Raw genomic sequence first — 16,711 nt, forward strand, 5'->3', positions numbered from 1 at the left:
GCTACCAAACTGTCGACGTTGAACAATGCATGCGTCAGCATACCGTTCACCTCGCAGTCAGTACATCCTTGCCCTGTCATCTGAGCTGTCCAGATGAAAGCTCAACTCGTGAGTGACCACATCACCATCCCAATCTTGTCTCCTGCACCGTAGATGCTGTCTGCACCGGGCAAGATGTGCCACTTCGTTTTGAGCCATTCCAGTAGAGACGCTGATTTTCTGTAAGCCGTGGAATGACACTGTTCAGGTTGAAATTAACGAGTGTTCCAAAACATTCAGAGGCAAGAGAAAAACCGTTCTTCAATTTTAAATACCAGTACTGTGAATTTCAGGTGTTACAAAGCATGTAAAAAGTGAGGAAGCTCATTCTGCACACAGTGAACGTGTCAGGCGCGATACGTGACATCAAACTGCATGTTAAGTGCTTTGCTACATGTTTATTTAGGGTTATTTTTATAACTTTTTAAATAGCTTTTATTTTATTGCAATTCATGTTATAACATAAATTGCAATAAAATAAAACTATTAAAGTTATAAAAATAACCCTCGTTTATTTAGGGTTATTTTTATAACTTTTTAAATAGCTTTTATTTTATTGCAATTTATGTTATGCAGTTATTTTTTTTCCGTTCGTATATTACAACACCCATTGTCCTGTTTATCATGATATACGTCTTAAATATTTTCCTTATTTACACGTGGGCACTATCACTCACAGAGAGACTCTTGTTAGAATGCTACAGTCCTCTGATGTCTTACTGTTAAAAAACCTGGCAAATTTTGTGAAAGACGCTGTCAGTCTTCGATCGTCATATCTTTAAAATTTAGGAAATGCAGCACCAATTGTAATTATTTGCATGTAATATGTACGTTGGCCTGAGGCCTTATTACTTGAATAAATAAATATAAAACACCCATCATACGTCGGGAATGTGTATAACGACAAGACATTAACTGATTATCGACCAGCAACATAAAACTCGGTATAAAAACACGCTGAAACATTACAGTTTGGGGGATCTTCAGTGACAGTGTACGTCCTGCTCTATACCGCTCCCGAGCCAAAGACATCCCCCATCTGCCAGCAACTAGATCAGCAATAGATCTTCCCGATGCATATACTAAGACGCATGCCAATGACAACTTCCTGCTGTTTTCTCACGGCGACCATGACAAGATCCTGACCTTCGCGACTGACGAGAACCTGCGACTTCTCTCCGAAGCAGATGTGTACTACTGTGACGGAACATTTGACAAGTGCCCTGGTGTGTTCACCCAGCTTTACACCATTCATGCATTTGTGCAAAATAAGATGTGCCCTTTGGTGTATGGTCTGCTCCCAGATAAAAAGCAGTCGACATATGAACGTTTCTTTGAAAATGTGAAGAATGTAGCGGCCTCTAAGAACATTGTATTGGATCCAGTGAGTGTGTTCACTGATTTTGAGTCAGCTGCTCAAAACGCCATCAAGATGACTTTTCAAAATGCCATATTAAAGGGTTGCTACTTTCACTTTAGCCAGAGTGTTTGGAGAAAAGTTCAGAAGCTTGGAATGGTAACTGAATATAAGGACAACCCGGACATAGGTCGTCTTGTAAGACGAGCGATTGCTTTGCCCCTGGTACCAGTGGACTGTGTGAGTGATGTGTGGTGGCAGGCCCTGGAAGATGCACCTCCTGGGGTGGAACAGTTTACAGACTATATGACATCGTACTGGGTGGAGGGTGACCATGGCAGGACCATGTGGAACCACTTCGCCACCGAAGGCCCCCGCACTACTAATCATGTTGAGGGCTGGCACAGGAAGCTTTCCTGTTTAGAAAACCATCCCAATATCTTCAAGATTATTGAATTCTTGAAAAAAAAGAACAATCTTACGTAGAGGCATCATGTATGCAATTAAGAGGAGGTGCCAAACCTCCTCGCAAGAAAGTTAAATATGTCAATTTAACAAACAGATTATGTAACATCAAACAGCAATTCTTGGCTGGCCATATGGATGTATATGCATATTGGGATGCAGTATCCCATTTAACAGGCTATTGAGGATTGTCATAGATATTGAATGTATTGTTAATTTTGATATTGTATGTATTGTTGAAATAAAAAAAAATGTACTTTTTTACTACTACATTCAAGGGGGGGATCTTATTTCACAGGGAACAAAATTTCAGGGACATCTATTGTCTTGAGGATTATTCCGCTTCAGTGACTTGTCCACCTAGAACAATAGGTGGTGGATAAACGAGAAGACCCCGTCTGGCCATACCTGATCATGTTTCCCTGAATACTAGTGTAACCCTGTTCCCATAGTATTACCGAAAGTATCTAACAACAGACTCTCAAAGTTCAATAGCCCAGTCTAACACTAGAATATTCCGTAATATTGCCGAATTAAGTCAAAATGAGTTGAATTTTTGTCATGATACTAATAAACATAATTTCATTCATTTGCAACCTCCAAAACATGGAAAAAACATGTACTTTGAGTAAAAGTAAATATTCTCGCCCATGGTCCAAAATGTTTTTTGCCCATGGGCGAGATTTGTAAATATCGCTCTAAATTAGCCGAATTAAGTCAAAATGAGTTGAAATTTGTGTCATGATGCTAATAAACATACACTCATTCATTTACAATCTTCAAAACATGAATTCTGAGCGAAACTAAACATTCTCGCCCATTTTCATTTTTTCATCCTTAACATGCATTCATACCCAACTACATGTTTAATTTGGTCAAATCCCTTGACGGAAAGTGCCCACAGTGCGGAGAGTTTCTGGACTTTTGTGAGTCCAGAATTAAATTGTGACGTGTTCTACAATATTACATCTAAAGTACTCTTAGCTGGTTAAAATGAACAAAATCATCTGTGATCTGGGCAATTATGATGTTAAAAAAATCTTAGCAATATCACGGAAGGTGTCTGGAGACCAGTTATGGGTTTCACACATTGTACCGCTGCATTCCAGATGAGGTTACCAGAGGACACTTGTACCACCGTGGTACCACCAATATTGATGACGCACGTGTGGTCACTCTGCCTAACAACGGGACAGGTTAGATGTAAAAACATGAAACAATTCCCGCACCAACAGTTGATAAAACTGTTTGCACTTCCAACGAGCAATTATAGACCGATAAAAATTCAACTACTGCTGTTGCTACTACTACTACTACTGTTACTGCTGCTGCTGCTGCTGCTGTTGCTTCTGTTTTTCAACTACTTTTGCGTTTAGACTGAAAATCGATATGTTTATTGATATGCCGTACCCAACGCGCCGTATTTATTGTATCACCTGGTTTTGTCAATGCCTGATGCGGGTGCTGGAGATAAAGTTATACAATAGCATATCATTTGGAGATAAGTCAAGACAAGCGCGTTGATGCTCAAAGAAAACGGTTATCTGTTCCACTACTGTTTCACGATGCAAAATACTATTGTGATCGAAGAGAACAGAAACAGATCTATACACACATAGTTTTAGTTGATAGGTCTCATTCCTTGTAAATCTATCTGTACAGCTTTCTCGCAAACAACGAACAGCTAATGCAATATGATGTACAGAAGATTAGTAGCCCGTATCTATTAATATCCACAGTCTGTGGTAGTTTTTACACAATAAGTCAAATTGATCATGAAACTTCAACTCATTTCAAATGCTGATTCGACAGAATGCAAAAACACCACAAAACAGTTCTGATTTATGTTTAATACAACGTGGCAGGTTAATGTCAAAGCTGTTTACTCGATATAAAATAATAAAACGTCTGGACATGGTCCTCCAGGATTACTAAATTTCCAAGGCTTTAAGTTGATATACGTGGGTCTAATGACATGTTCAGACGTACGCAGACTGATATATACGGCTTTATGTCAATATTATAATATTTACGCATCTACATCATTTGATTTTGAGGCCTTTGAAACAGTGCAAATGCCGTGGGAGGAGACTGTTATACGAGTACCCCCCCCCCCTCCCCCCCTCTCTCCTACTCCTCAGTGATATGCGCCCATCACCACCGCCGTTTTTGAAGACCACAAATGGTAACAACGATCTTCAGCTGAGTAGTCATCCTCAACATAAAGGCCGCATAACCCCAGAGGAAACTGACGAGACAGCTGTAGCTTTGATAATATATGTGTGAATGACACAACAACACATTGTCTTAAACAGTTCATCTAAACGTAGATATTGTGGGGGTTTAAGCAAACCGTTATCTTTAAGGTTCTTACATAAAGAGCGTTCTACTTAATAATATAACAAAGTTGCAGTTGAACATAAAAAGAAAACATCTATTTTCATCTCATGCAATGGTATGTAATGCAATAAGAAAGCACAATATTGCGACGACATTGAATGACTCCAGTGAAACTTTTTCGAGCGCTTCATCGGAACCTAGCTTTAAATACTGAGCTCCCCTCAACAAACAGTCATTATCTCATGTCAGGTATATCTTACTACAACAAACATGTGGAAACATAACATTTCACCTTAGAGTATACTGATAAATAATTATATATGTTGAGTTTTGGTAATTTGTATACAGTGTATGCAGAGATGAATGACCGGGGCCCGGTCGAGTTTAAATAGTTTACAAACCTTTACAAGTCTGCATTGTAATTAAATATTAGGTTTTACTAATACTCGTCGTAATCCCACAAAATCTACTCCAAAGAAACCCTTGAAGATCCGGGTTATGCTTGTCGTAAGTGACGACTAACGGGATCGGTTGGTCAGGCTCGCCGACTTGGTTGAGTCATGTCGTCGCATCCCAGTTGCGTAGATCGATGCTCATGCTGTTGATCACTGGATTGTCTGGTCCAGATTCTAGTATTTACCGCCGCCATAAAGCAGGAATATAGCAGAGTGCGGCGGTAAACATCCAATACTCCAAAGTAAAACCTGACAACTGGAGGAAACCGCTAAACCTGAACAGGCAGTCTTAATTTGAACCTGACATGAATGTCAGATATGATCATATTAGTATTGGTGCATGTTGAACCTGCTCTCTAAACACCATGGGTCCTCTGTACAATATAATAGATTTGTAAACACTGTGAAAAAAATAATATAGAAATGAACACGACGTTAAGCTTTCCAGCCGGTGAATGAATGAATGAATGACCGGGGAACATATCTGCCCTGCGCTAGATTCATTTAATCTTTGCCACCCCCCATCTTTGCTACCAATCCACCTGCCTTCCATTTATCCATTACTATGACCGCTAATTACCCCTGTCGTCCCTTTGTCCACGAGCAATCAGTGCGTATTACCTATCAGTTCTAATTTAACTCATGACTTCCATTTGTCCATTGTTATAACCACTCAGCACTAATTTACTACTGGCTTCCCTAGTTAAGTGCAAACCTTTGTTATCGTATTACCTTTACTGTTCTCACATGTGCTCATATATTCTCTCTGCCTCCTATCAGTGAGGTAAAGCATTAAAAGCATATGCACAAAAACGTTGTGTTTCCTTATAATAGAGAGTTTGAGATTTAAAGAATATCTCTTGTGTGCATCCCTTCTAAATGTCATTATAGATCATGCGTATATGCACGCCTGTCTGTTTGGATCTGAACTACAAGACAAAACACGATCCTGTTACTTGAACAATCTCAATTTATTCATGACTACCGACAGATCTCATTTCATCTGTATAACATTGTCATGTCGAGCACGTTTTGGTCCGACTCGTATAATTCTGATTGTCGACTCAGTACAAATAACACTGACCTCCTGTACAATGCCAGACTTTTCAGTGGAGCGAAGCGGTGAGAAAGGTGATGTTCAGTGAATATCGTGAATCGCTGTCTCATTACCAAAAACCCTATATCAATGCAGCTCAACCTGGAGGTCTCGCCCAAGTGATAAACGTAGAACCAAATCGTTTCTGTAGGTCAATTTAATTACCACAGCTAACAGGACTGGATAAGAACCATGTAGATTACTCGCAGTAATGTATTCCAAGGATAGAAAGAGATGCCAAACTCTTAAATAGACATGGGAAGCAAATGTTTCTTCGTGGATCTAGGCAAACATACAAACAACTATTGTCAATAGTTGCCGTTGCAACTGAGTTTCATATTTCCTCGGTGGATTGTGCCCACAAGGATACTGGATCTGAACCTTCCATTATAGTAAATCGAACAATGAAAACGAACGAAAGGCAAATAAGAAGCAGGGGTTACTCTGAAATAACTTTATTTTACAAAATTGTAAATTATATCGAATTTAGGTTTCCTGAAGTCCTGTACGATAACGCCCTGAGAATACATCACTACAGGTATGGAAGAAGGAAGTAGATGTGAACTCCGACAACGATCCTTTAGGACGTCAAATGTAAGATGGGAGGTTTCAAACTTGCGTTATGCCAAATTCAGATGTCTGGCCAAATTCAGCCGTCGCGGGCGGTTTTGGCGCACACGTCTCTCTGGTATGTACCACATTGTTCATTTGGAAAGGTTTGGCACCATTTCTGGCCATGGTACTGTGAGGATGTTGGCAGAGGTGAGCATTGACGTTTCTTGCACGATGGGCACGATGTTGTCGTCCTGAAAGACGCCGCCCCACTCGAGTAGCCTGATGAAAGTATGCAGCATTTGATTCGCCGCTGTGCTGGATTTTGTAGAGCTTCAGGTTGACCTGGGGTCGCTTATCGATACTTTTGGTTTGTTGGTAGCTGCTTCACAGACTGAAACGTTGAAGGTGTTGGCCGCTGCACGCTGACTTCTTTAAGTTTTCGTTGTGCGAACAGCCCGTAGACACATCGCGGATTCATACACAAACAATGACAGTAAATCACGACTATCTGATTAGCAGAATCAATACCACTGACAGAAATAATGGTCCACAGAGATTAATCGACCTTCCTTGTGACGTGACAAAATTAGGAATGACTCCCACGTATATGGCACAAGTGGGTGGAGGACATGCAAACTGTTGCATGTGTTTGGATGTTAAGGTGCACAGACACAAACAGGCGTCAACATTTGTCTTTGTTTCAGTACTTCCAGTAATTAAATGCATTCATGTATGAAACTGCTCACTTTGTTTTGAAGAGTAAAATATAACGAATGTCATTTGATTCAGTCTTCCGAAGAGATGATGTTGAAACATCAACAAAGTATTCAAGATGGTACTTGATTGGTGACATTCCGACAATCCCTATGAGACCATTACATACTTGTGTTGGAGAAAGTAATACATACAACTATATTTCCGAACATAATTTCCCATTTATTTCTATCGATTTATCATAGAGGCGGTATGTACATGCTATCAAGGTTTGCATGTGTATTCATAAAGAGATGCAACGACTTTCTTATTTATTCATTGGAATATTATGTTCCAAATGTGGACGATACACCGATGTTTAACGCCGTTTGGAACATACATTCGCCTGTTTGTATGATACTTAAATGTTTGCGAACAAATTTAAAATGGGGCGAGGCGAAACCGTTTGTCGCTGGATGAAATCTATGATCCCATGTTGCTGATGGCTCAATGTGTCTGGATTAAGTGGATTACAAACAGAAGTGCCAAAACCGCAGTTCACAATATACGTCTGTCATGTAAAATGATACATGTAATGGTATACAAAAAACGCTTTTACTGCAGGTAAAAACATGGATGTCCATAAGGTCAGGTGACAGTATCAACACACATCTCATTCTGAAATTGGCTGGGGTCAGGTGTTAAAAGTACGGTCGGAAATAGAAACAAATTGTTTTTGGCTATTACTCTGTATCCCTAAAATTTACATAATTGCAAATATCATATGTCGAAATAAACCACATCGGCCTAACTGGACGTTCAGTAGGATGCATAATAGGATATCCAGAAAATTATGTTTACTCGTAAAATCGGGCAAAACTTAGAAAAAATAAGAATAGCTGCTTAAAACAATAGATCAGACTATAGATGACAATTAGGTCGCTCGGCCAGGTATGATGACGGACGTCGACACACCTCGCATGAAATGCACGTGCTGTCACAGGCACAAGGGGTCATCTAAAAAATACCCTATGCGTTATCTTGTGTGTTGAATATCTCATACACTAGACCAAAAAAAAGAAGCAACGCCCAAGTGTGATATTTAAAGCAATTATTTTAATACAACGTTTTTATGAAATCGATATTAATGTTATGGATAAGTTTACCTGTTGTTTCTTCAATGATTTCAAACACAAAAACACAACAGTTGCGTATCTTTCGCCAAAATACAGTAACTGGAAAATATAATGTCATGATATGTGTGGAGAAAAATCTGAAAGCATGGTGCACGTGAAAGTGTGGTTGCTTGTGGTTGATATGTGTGGCTATACACACGTGGCAGTCCCGTGCTGAGATATACAAATTTATTCGGAATACGCCAACATCAAGATGCCAAGATTGAGTGAAGTTGCTCGGAATAGGGACATTGGACGTTTAGAGGCCGGAAAAACACAATTATCAGTCGGCCGACTCCTGAATGTCCATAAAAGTGCAATTACAAGACTTTGGCATCGTTACAGACGCTTTAATTCGACAAGAGACCGACCGGGAAGTGGCAGACCAAGGGTGACAACTTCTGCGCAGGCCCGCTTCATCACGATATCCCATCTGCGGAATCGAACTGTCACTGCAGCGTATACAGCTCACAACATTCCTGGACTCCGTAGAGTGTCGGCACAGACCGTCAGGAATCGTCTAAGACTCCATGGTATCAGACCGATGAGGCCATTACAGGACCTATTCTACGACATCACCATCGTCGTGCACGACTGCGATGGAGTCGAAACGTTCGAGCATGGACCTTCGTACACTGGAGGAGGATTTGGTTCAGTGACAAGTCACGTTTCAAGCTGCTTCGTCATGATGGAAGGATAAGTGTTTATTGGAGGCGTACCCGTAAAGATCCGGGTTAGAATTGATCTTCAGTAATCCATGCTTGTCGTAAGAGGCGACTAAAAGGATCGGGTGGTCAGGCTCGCTGATTTGGTTGACACATGTCATCGTATCCCAATTGCGTAGATCGATGTTCATGCTGCTGATCCCTGGATTGTCTGGTCCAGACTCGATTATTTACAGACCGCCGCCATATAGCTGGAATATTGCTGAGTGCGGCGTAAACTAAACTCACTCACTCACGTACGGGAGGCGAAATGAACGTTACAGTCGTCCGTCCCTGCGTTCTTGAGAGTGACAGATTCGGGGGAGAAGGTGTCATGATGTGGGGAGCGATATCCGCTAATGGGAGGAGAAATCTCGTGAACATACAGGGAAATTTAACTGCACTTCGTTATCGTGAAGAAATTCTTCAACGCCATCGTCTTCCTTCAATCGACTTCCGACGTGAGATATTCCAACAGGACAATGCACGACCACACGTCGCTCGTGCTACAATGAAGTTTCTTGCCAACAACAACGTAAACTTGCTCCCATGGCCCTCAAAATCACCCGATCTCAACCCCATCGAACATATATGGGACCAGCTCGATAGACGTGTACGTCTACGACGACCTCAACCTCAGACACTTCGACAGTTACGCCAAGCATTGGATGAAGAATGGAGAAGGATTCCACAGCGTCGAATTAGGACACTGACAGTCTATGCCCAGGAGATGCAGAGATGTGATTGCTGCTGGTGGAGGGCATACGGGATACTGACTTTGAGATGATGTTGTAGCGGTCGCCAACGTTCAAGAAGCCTGAAATTACTCTGCATGACTCAGGATACATGTGGTTATATTCTTGTGAAGTCATATATTTATGCATTCAATATGTACTGAGTAAATCGATTTTGAATTAAACATAAACATACCTTGATTTTGCCCAGTTGCGTTACTTTTGATTAACATCTAATGTGTCTTTTTTTTTCATAACGTTTATGTTGAGATATGTAAAACAGTATGATACCCATAGAAAGGCTTAAATCAGCCATCGTATTAAATGTCTCACTATATATAGGTAGAATGGCCACCCAAAGATCGACAGGACTGGATATCATTTGTAAATTATTACTTGCCCAGTTTAATTTCCCTAAAGGATTATCTAATCTTAGCTGATATCCCTATCCCCCAGCCCGACCCCAACCATCGTCTGCGACACCCGTCCTGGTTTTGCTTTTGAGACGACCCCCCATGTCTGTTTGTTTGTTTTGTGGTAGTGAGACTCCATGGTAGCTACATCCTTGAGAGTTTCACAATTAAACATATTATTTTGTACGTCAGCTATCGTTTCTAATGAAGCTAAGTCATATTTCAAAATGGGCATTTAAAAAGTGTCCTTAGTAATACAGTATCATCAAACACTAATTTGTATAAAGCAAAGGTCTGTTCCAAATAAGTCGACTTGGACTTTGAAAAAACCCACATTGCTCATTTCTGCACTCATCCTCAATAAAGTCCATATTTTACGTTTCCTATCTCCCTACCACCGTGACCGTAGTTAGGCCGAACTTAGTTTAATAGATGTGTCACACTTTCACATATTAACTACATAAATTGTGGATATAAATGTGAGAAAAAACAGTTATATTCTATTTCCGACAGTTCTTTAATTCACAAGCCAGTATCGGGTTTCAAACATTGACGCAAGATGGAAGGTGTAGGCTTGAGGTAAGTTATAACAGATCTGAACAAAGGTCTGTCGCCACAGAACCAACGTTGGTTGGTTTAAGTGGAATTCGGACTCCAATGAATCCGGTGAGCACATAGTGCTAGCATTGTCCACTTGTAAGGCCACATGATGTCCACTGGTCTGAAGGACGTCACAACGGAACACTTTGTCACGGTACTTTGATGGGTCATCTTATGTGCAGTGATACTTCCCACCCTATGACGCTGCTACCACCGAACCCAGAGCAACACACAGCGTCCGTGTGATGTCGATAACCACCTCTGCTACCAAGGTAAAACCTTGTCTCATCTGTGAAGAGGACTATCCTCCAGTACTGTAACCTGAACCTCAGATGTTGTCTTGACCACGGGCAGTTTCATGACGTAGTAAGAAAATTGGACGTATAGATGGATGTCGTGGTTGGATGTTGTTCTCGTAATCGATTCCTCCCAGTGAATGCACTGATCGGACGTAAGCCGGGAATGCTATGGGCTGTCAAAATTGCAGAGTGACGCCGATTTCGTAGGCGAACCAGACAGATATGATTATCTTGCAGACGTCACGTTGCGTGGTCGGTCCCTGCAGTTACCTGTATGTTGGTACTGATTCCAGAGTGACTGTATGCTGTAGCACCGAAACGCTTGCTTACAACGTCTTGGGCAATCCCGATTTCAAGCATTCCAGTTGCACGCAACAACTTGTTTTCAGATAAACGTCTTATTAAGTAATGAGATATGACCGTCAACAAAATGCTTTTCACTGTTGAGATAATTCAACGATTTACTCCGTGTTTTAGGTGACTTGGTCGTAGTACTGTGAATGTATTAATCTTGACATTTTATGCATGCAGTGAATGCACGTACCCAGGATCATCATGGGTAATCATGACAAAGTGCATGAGATAACTTAATAATGCCACCACTAAAGCTGTTAGTGTTGCGAATGTATTCTGAGTAATTATAATGTCGTGTCTGGATTTTGAGTAATGTCGTGTCTCGATTCTGAGTAATGTCGTGTCTGGATTCTGAGTAATGTCGTGTCTGAAGGATGTGCTAGCTCATTAGACGCACACACAGGCGCCACTTACGCCAACATTTTTGTCGTTATTATTCAACATAATATGTATTTTGTACATGGTAGATGGAACACAGTTAATGCTAATAAATGAAATACTTATGTTGATGGATTAATCATATTTGCTTGGAAACGACCAACACGCTTTTCTCGATAGGCTTAAGGACAAGGTTTGGAAAGGTTACAAGGATCTGAATGATTTTAGGAAATAGGAGGAACTTTTAGTTGCAAATAGTTGTGAAAAATGTGAGATATATTTATGTCAATATCTGTCTTTGTTCAATGTTAGCATTTATACGTTTTAGATTTTTGATAAACTAATAGGTGAGGCTTAAAGGTGTCAGAAATATGGACCTTGAAATTTGAAACCAGATATGTACAAATGTTTGTTACAAAATACAGAGCTGTGAGACAGTCGTTTCGCACTGTTCAAAGCGTGGGTGGCAATACACTTTGTCAAATAGTAGGCAAAGAGAGTAAATTTTAAGTGAGTGAGTGAGTTTAGTTTTACGCCGCACTCAGCAATATTCCAGCTATATGGCAACGGTCTGTAAATAATCGAGTCTGGACCAGACAATCCAGTGATCAACAGCATGAGCATCGATCTGCGCAATTGGGAACCGATGACATGTGTCAACCAAGCCAGCAAGACTGACCACCCGATCCTGTTGCCTCTTACGACAAGCATGGATTACTGAAGGTTCATTCTAACCCCAATCTTCACGGGTGAATTTTTAAGGGAGACCGGGAGAAATGGGATGTCATTAGTGTGATTTTCGTGCCAGAACCTGCCTCCTGTTGTTCACGGTGCACACATAATACTGCTTTTCAAACTGGCTGTGCTAAACACTTATAAATAATGAAGTAACAACAAATGTTTGACGATATACAGCGGTTTCTATCAATGCTTCATCAAAGCATCAATGTTCATGCCGCAGCAATCACATGTTTTGAATACACCAAAGAATCTACTTCGGTCATAGCAAACTGGATATATTCTCTCTGTGTTTTCATGTTTATGGTTCCACATTCAATTTTACACATCCTCCACTTGACAGGAAACTCTCTCCACGCATTGTGCTTCAAACCGCAGGGCGGAATGGTCGGGTTGCCATATTGTTTTAGGGAAGAGCTCCAATCTCATTAAAACCATATCGTTTACACTGGTATACTTCTCTGCTGTAAAATCTGGAAACACCTCTACAAGTCAGGTGGATCCTGAAGGTTTGACCTCAAACAAAATGAAGAATGAGTGGGTTCAAGTGTTGGTTCGCATTCAAAACGATCAGGGTTTTGTCACGGCTGTCTTCTGAAATTAAAATCCGCAGCTAAAAAACCCAAGCAAAACAGAAGAACAGAGTGTTGACAATATAACATTTTGAGTGTGGATGCCATAGTTGTCAAGTACGACATAATCTCTACCACATGTAAGTGCGGTTTTCTTTTTTCCTCTTCTTCTGAAAACGGATATAAGAATTTATAAGCCCCGAAGCTGTTTGCTTAATTATAAAGACCACCTTACACGACATCCTACGCATAAACCCTCAGATCTCCACACACAGAGGTATCGCGAGGGAGTAAAACATCACGTACAAGTAATGAAATTTGGTCGAATGTTGTACTAGGTCGAATATTTAGTTGTTGGCCAATAACAGACCGTCCTATTGCTCTGTAGGCATTCCTGGAAGAAATTCCATTATCACCTTAACCTTGACAGGTATCAGGTGATACTCGATCAAAATGCCCCAGGCACATGGTATCTAGTTCTGCTTGGTCCAGAAAGTGTCTTGCAGCAATGTATGACTGTGGATATATCCCAGATTCACCACTTCCAGCCGGAACCAACACAAGAATAATAAAGACAGGGAGCATTGGGCACCACCACCGCCATCAAGGCAAAGGCTGCTTGATAATTTGTTGCTATGGTCTATTTTAAGGCAATTCCAAAATAAAATTTGAAACATAGTCACTTGAAAAACTAACAGTGGGTAGTGGGGATTACGTCAAGCATCTTAATGTTATAAGGTCAGGGGTTATGTGAACAGAACATAACAATCAATCCACAGACCAACATTGCCGTGTTTCAGTAGTGAATCTGAGGACGTCAATTCTGAATTTTAGAATTTGCACAACACCTTTGACACTCACTTTCACTAGTACTTGTAAGTACTAGGTGTGAGTATAGATGGTGTGAGTACACGCTTATTGTAGTACTGATGTCATGGGAACCAGATTTCCTGGATTGCATTATTCATGTTGGTAACGGCTAATATATCCTGCAAGTGTTGAAGTCCCCTATACTTCACTATACGCTATGAAAGCAGATCGGCGGATACATTGATCTTTAGAGCACTAGCCGTCAAGGGTTAGGCAGTTAATACTGATGACACATACATTACAGCAGTCCTCTGGTATTTGGAAAGGCAATCTATTCATTCTCTTGACAGATATATTTAGATTTGCACCAATACTGTATTACTTCATCAAGAATATGGAAACGCTACAGCATATTAAAGTGAATACAAAATCCATATATGTTCCTATAGATACACTGTCCAAACAGCTACAGACACGCACATCATCTATTCATATATATTGTTAGAGATGGCACTTTTACTTGACATGTTTACGACATGCGGTATGTATGGGAGGTGATGACCCCGATGGTATATAATGGCGTCTGCCACCTTATTCGTCGAGGAAAGCCGGAGCTCGGGGAGACATCCAGATTTCTAGAAGGCCGCCTATGAAATCAAATCCATGCTATAAGCGTCTTGTCTTAATAACTCACACTTAGAACACTTTGTCTATTTCTGGAACTTGGTTACATATTGATGAGTTTAAAGACAATACCAATACTTAATACAAATTTGGGGGAAGAGTTTAGACGTTGAATTGTGTTCGTCAAAGTAGATGTAAGCTAAACATGAATTATGTTTTCTTACATCGACATAAAAGAGCCCACAAACATGGTTATGTACGTCACTAGGTTCATAACTTGTTGCCACATTTGTTTATAACCAGATCGATATGATTGTTGCACTGCACGGGTCTCTGTGAATGGTCGCAAATGATGGGGAGTTTGTAATAAACTGAGACCTCAATAAGAACTCACGGCCAGTAGTAAGACATTACAGAACTCCTTGCCTTTATTCCAAGCGATGGAGGGGAATGTGTGAGATCCGTATACACTCAAAGTTAATTGCTTGTTAATGATTAAAACCCTTTTCTTCTGACTTTTGCCGCCTTATTTAGTGGCATTTATCATATTTATAGCCCTTGGATTGCCATACAACAAACAAACACAGATGTCTAACATACACGAGGGATCTTTCATCATTTCACAACAGAAAACCAATTTGATTATCTATTTATTGATTGCACCTTCGTGTGGCAAGGGTAGATGTGGGATTGAGAAAAAGGGCAAGTTTGTCCGATTGGTAAAAAGTGAGCAAAAATTCAAGCATTAAGTTCTTTAAGAGCAATCACAATGGAAAAATACAATTTTAGGAGACTGCAACAGATCGTAATTTTTGTTTATGCATATATCGTATTCAAAGCATCGAAAGCATCCCGGAAAGAAAGGTTAATTGACATTGTGATACCATCAGTTTTACAGACTGACACGCAATAAAGTGGAGACGGAGACCATATAGAGGCTCACTGTGTAGTCTCGGGTGGAAGCATTAAACGCATGATGGCACACATCCGCCCACTGTTCGCAGTCATATTTAACTGCACACTCAACACCTTTAGCTTTGGTCGTTTCGGGTATACCTTTAACAGTACATTAAAAATCATATACAAAAATTAAAACATGTGTCGCCGCTCCGTGACAGTTAAGTTTCGGGCCGATTAAATGTGTTACTGCACTTTCACTTGGACATTTAAATGTTTCGACGAATGTTATTTTACGGTAGCCTTTACATGCACATGTGAAGGCAAGTCAGTGTACTCCCCTGAAGGAGGCCACTAGATTGTATTGTACATGGTAAAACAGAATATCACATCGCAATAGCAGAATTAAGGATAGTCAGCACTTATTATAGCGAAAAGCAAATTTAGTTTGTTTACATATATTACAGTTAACTGTATCGTTTCACATTAGGTTGAATAGAACAGTGAATACAGTAATGTTTCACACAAAAGATCAAGCAGTATAGAATGCATAATACTGCTCTACACAATGTTGAAGTCTTCTTAATCCAAATATCACCTAAATGTCCTTGGGGTACATATTCCCGTCGTCCAGAAAAGTAACTGACAAACAATCTCGTCAGGAAAACAAAATTTAACTTGACAAAACATAACCATTCTTCCTGTTTTACCCTTTCAACACATTGTTATACTCACAAAGGCCTTCTTCGGTGTTTGGTCTAACGAGTGTGAAGATCAGCTGTGGTTACATCGACAGAATAGAATCAGGAACCAAAATGCCTGTTTGAACATGTACACAAATGGTGTGATTGTTTGGTCCGTTTCTGTATTTAGGGAAGTATCCATCTTTACCAAATTGTATCTTCAAAGTAAACAGGATAAATGACCACATGATGTGACGCAAATGACACATCATTTTTGTTAATGAGGCGTTAGATTATCATTTGTCTTTGACATGTCGACTTTTTGAATGTTTCACAAATTCCTTGAATTTTGCATCAACGTTTGAAATCTTCATAAAAATATCAAACGCGATGGTAGCTCAAAGGCAGGATGAATGTAAACTTCAAACACAGGTTCTACTTGAATATTGCACAATATAAAGGTAGAACAGAAGTCTTACTATTTGTACGGTCCTGTAGAGTGGTTTTAGCTGAATCTTAATGAATATACCTTAATATACATAAGATGAGTCAGTTGTATTCAGTTTAATTTATAGTTCATGTGGGTAAATCGGCGGGGAATTGGCTCTTTGGTCGTTATCAAAAAATATAAAACCATCTATATATCCTAAATTATCTTTCCAAGTCGAGAAAACATTCTTGCTTCATCCGTGAATGTCCAAAACCAAATTTTGGTCCAGAATATCGCATA

General features: G+C 40.1%; 1 long non-coding RNA gene across 1 annotated transcript; it reads right to left on the reverse strand.

The window, feature by feature from the left end:
- Positions 1 to 649: 649 nt before the first annotated feature.
- On the reverse strand, positions 650 to 16,461 carry LOC124277924. The gene is made up of 3 exons (XR_006898937.1): positions 16,450 to 16,461; positions 2,479 to 2,483; positions 650 to 723 (listed from the first exon to the last, which is right to left on the reverse strand). It is a non-coding gene; the product is annotated as an uncharacterized LOC124277924 (long non-coding RNA).
- Positions 16,462 to 16,711: the final 250 nt, after the last annotated feature.

The sequence above is a fragment of the Haliotis rubra genome, unplaced genomic scaffold (genome assembly GCF_003918875.1).
Source record: "Haliotis rubra isolate DU_JTF1 unplaced genomic scaffold, ASM391887v1 Scf23, whole genome shotgun sequence".
In the NCBI taxonomy this organism is placed as follows: domain Eukaryota; kingdom Metazoa; phylum Mollusca; class Gastropoda; order Lepetellida; family Haliotidae; genus Haliotis; species Haliotis rubra.